A 4,137-nucleotide genomic window follows, 5' to 3' on the forward strand; every position below is an offset into this window, starting at 1 on the left:
GCCAAGGCATGCTGCATTCACACATCTATTTACCCCTGTTTCAAGAACAATTACAATACAGAAGATACATAACTACCAATAAACCAAAACAGAAGCTTTAAGATATGCCAAGTTTATTGAATTACATGCAGCTCCTGCCCCATCATGAAGAAACATCTGCAATCTCCAAAGTAGCACCAGCCTCCCTCCCTTCCATGCTTGGTCAAATCCACCACGCATGTCATACAAGAAGATTAGTGTAAGTGAAAATACAAACATATTAAGTCCAATATAACCCTACAAATCAAAACTCATATTGCTTATGTAGCTTCACAAGCTTTAGCCCACCTGATAATAAAACCATATCCAATTATTCAGGTTTCATCACGTTTAGCCTAAAAAGAAGGCAAAAATACTAGGGACAACCCCAATAATACAAAATAATCCGCAAATTAGGGCCGGTTTATTTCGTATTAAGTACTAAATCTCATACTACACATGTGGTGATGATATGAAATATATAAAGGTGTCCATCTATGAAGTCGATCGAGTTCACTGAGCATTAACCAACTCCAACAATGTACGGATGAAAGATTACCTACTCGTCAATCATATTAAATTATAGATGTAACTAATTATTTGACATGAGGCATCACTGTCTCAATGGATATGATATTTAGCCTCACTCAAAGCTCTCAAACTTAGCAAAGTGCTATAGTGACCTCACATACATAAATTATTTACGTATGCGTAAATAATAAAAAGGGAATTAACTTGGCACTTCAATGGATGAGGAGGTATTCCTCCTTAAGATGCTTTATAACTGACTCACAAAACTTTATGTTTATAATTAGAGCTATTCATATTATTAATCACTTGTAAATATCATTTATGCAAAAAATAAATAAATACGAACTCGTTTAGTCATCAAATTGTATAAAAACAAATGGATGAATAAGTTGATGCATTGCGAGCCGTCTATGTATTTGCTAGATTTAAATGACCTTATTTTAATTGACTTTTTGCAAAAATTTACAAAGTATTTAATATATGAACAATTCTAATCATAGACACGAAATTTTGTGAATTAGTCACTAAAACTTCTTAATCTGAAGGAGCCACGTATTCCTCATTTAAAAAAAAAACAAAAAAAAAACAAAAAAAACTCGAATAAAGGCGATTGGGTTTTGATCATTTCCATTCTACAATTTGCTTTAACTTTTGAGCATTTTGAGGCTTTCCCAGTTGTATTAAGGATTAAATCATTAAAAAAAACTCGAATAAAGGCGATTCTTGATCATCCCCCAGTAGTCTTAAGATTAAATCATTGAAAAAAAAACTCGAATAAGGGCGATTTTTGAGCATTTTGAGGCTTTTCCAGTGGTATTAAATAATTAATATTGAAGTTTTTGAACATTAGTCCTTGCAAAAGATTAAAATTTGAAAAAGAAAAAAAAATTGGTACTAGATTACATATTCAATTTAATCCCTTGAAGTGTACATTTATTTAAATTTATATTCTATTTTGTGTTATTTAATGTGCATTTTTCTTTAATATCTCAACATTAAAATGATAATTTTATTAATATGCACATATTAGTTCTTTAAATTATAAATGAGCATAAATGAGAAAATATTAAAAGAAATTAGTGACACAGAAATATGAGCATAAAAAAACCAAGTCTTACATTGAAACCATATTTGTTCTTTGTACCCCTACTCAACGTATCATCACACGACCTGGAAAGGCAACGTCATCAATCTAAATGATGTCGTCAAACATCATTGAACCTAAACTTGATATTTGTGTCATACTTTTCATGCTCGTGTCGTTTTCGTAACATATTCGATATCTTAACGGAGCGTGTTGTGCAACACCTGTTAAGGTTTATGGATTATATATGGTGTCGGATTTTGGAGTTGACCCCTTTACAAAAGTTGTAAAGCTTGTCATTATGTATGATTCTATATTTTATTAACATTTTTCATACTCCTACAACAATTATTATTAAGTTTATTAATTTGCACTCAAATAGAAAACACTATACATGAGATTTGTAGGGTTTTAAAAATCTAAACGACCATGTAACCATCGTCTAAGTGTAGAGGATGCAACCACGAGCGTATATATATGCTTTCACATTTTTCAAACTTATACATTAATGATTATGAATTTTATTTATTTTGAACTCCCTTAAAAATACTATTCATGAGGGTTTGTATGGTTTTAAAAATTCAAACGACGATGTACTCATCCTCAAAGCGTAGATGATGCGATCACGAGCGTTTGTGTAACATCCCGTCCCGGGATTATTAAAACGTACGTGTGAATTTACGATTTTACCCCTAGATCGTTTTTGTCACGTTATTGGTTGTTGGTGTGGTGTGGAATGTATTGGATCACACCCACACACACACTCACACTATCACTTTCCGGGATTCCCTCCCTCTTTCCCTCACTTTCTGTCCCTCTGTCTCTCTCTCTCTCCCCGAGTCCATCTTCTCCTTCTTCTTCATTCAACACACAGACATACACACAAACATAATCAAACCTTCACCAATCAAGAAACTAAGACCACCATCGTGTTCGTGGAGCTGAGAGGAGTTCAGAGGTGCCATTTTCAGGTAAGGATATAGTTGTTTTCACGTCGATATCGCCTTGGCCGATTTGAACACTGTTCATGCAAAATTAATCTAGCTTGTTTTTGGACATTTGAAGCTTATAGTTGTGCTTGTGAGGTTCCCAGGAGCTTGGGAGTAGCTCGTTGGGTGAATTTGGACGTCAGGATCGTCCTGTACGAAGTTGGCCGAGTTTTGGAGATTTGGACAGGTATAATCTCGTCATTTTAGGCCTTAAAACTTGTTGGGTCATGTTCTACTAGCTTTAGGGTTCATTTTGGTGCAAGAAACGTGGAAAAAGGTGGAAAAATGAGAGAGATATAGTGAGTTGCAGGTTTTCCGGCGACGGTGCCGGCGACGGCGACGGCGCCGGCGTCGGGGTTAGACTGGAGAAGGAGACGGAATATTCCGTCAAAGTTGACGGAATATTCCTGACGCCGTTAACGGCGTCCGGTTAAGTCTAACGGAATATTCCGTTAGTTGACGGAATATTCCTGACGGCGTCTGTTGACACCGTCAGTGTGCAGTGCACGTGGCCGCGCGTGGGGGGCGCGTAGGTCCGTGCCTGTTCAGGCGCGTGGGGGCGCGTGCGTGGTCCAAAAATTATTTTAAAAATATGGGTGTGATCCTGAGGTTGTGTAGGTCACGTTGGTATATTCAATTGTCCAATTTGAGCAATGTATGAGAAGTTATTACGAGAAGTTGCTTAGGTGCTTTTAAATTAATGTTTTCGTAACTTTGTCGCGTTTAGGTGATTCGTTTTCCGAGGACGAGCGTACACACTCGAGGCAGGGGGGCTACGACCCTTCTAATTATCTGTGAGTGGGCTTTTGTTTTCCGTATATACCTATATACATTTATATTCCCAGAAATTAAATAGAAAAGGTTATTTGTTTTATGCCATGCATCGTATGAATGTTGTTTACGCATCATCGCATGTATTAGTAGTGGCATATATATATATATAAATGTGTATTTGGTGCTGTGGACGCACAGGTAAGTGCCAGGTAAGCGGTATTCATGTGGTTATGCATTCCTGTTTATTATGCAATAGTAGTTTGAAATGCTTAGAGAGCTCATAATCTGCACCCCCGGTGTTAGTGCTCCCGCCCAGAGAGGGGCAGAGTCCTTCACGTGTATGTTCACCAGCACCACACGCTCGCCTTGGATCCAAGTTAGGTGCAAGCCTTGTCGTGCAGACCACATTAGGTGGTTCCGACTCGTAGGTGACCCGCGATTATTCGCACAGTCTTCACGTGATCGTAGCACTAGAGCGTATATATTACACCCAGTCCTGTCGTACAGACCACGTTAGGTGGTTCCGACTTGTGTGCAGATTCAGATGTTGAGTTGAGATTGGAGCTCTATATGCAGCGGTACATGTCACGTTAGGTGACTCCCGGCTGCCAGATTATATGTTATTGATGTGAATTACGCTTGAGCATTTATATTTGATTATGAGATTCTGTTGTGGCATATTCTCGAGCATGAATGGCATATTGTGGAGCACGATTGACATACCTATACATACGTATATAT

The sequence above is a fragment of the Pyrus communis genome, chromosome 10 (assembly GCF_963583255.1).
Source record: "Pyrus communis chromosome 10, drPyrComm1.1, whole genome shotgun sequence".
NCBI classification, from domain to species: Eukaryota; Viridiplantae; Streptophyta; class Magnoliopsida; order Rosales; family Rosaceae; genus Pyrus; species Pyrus communis.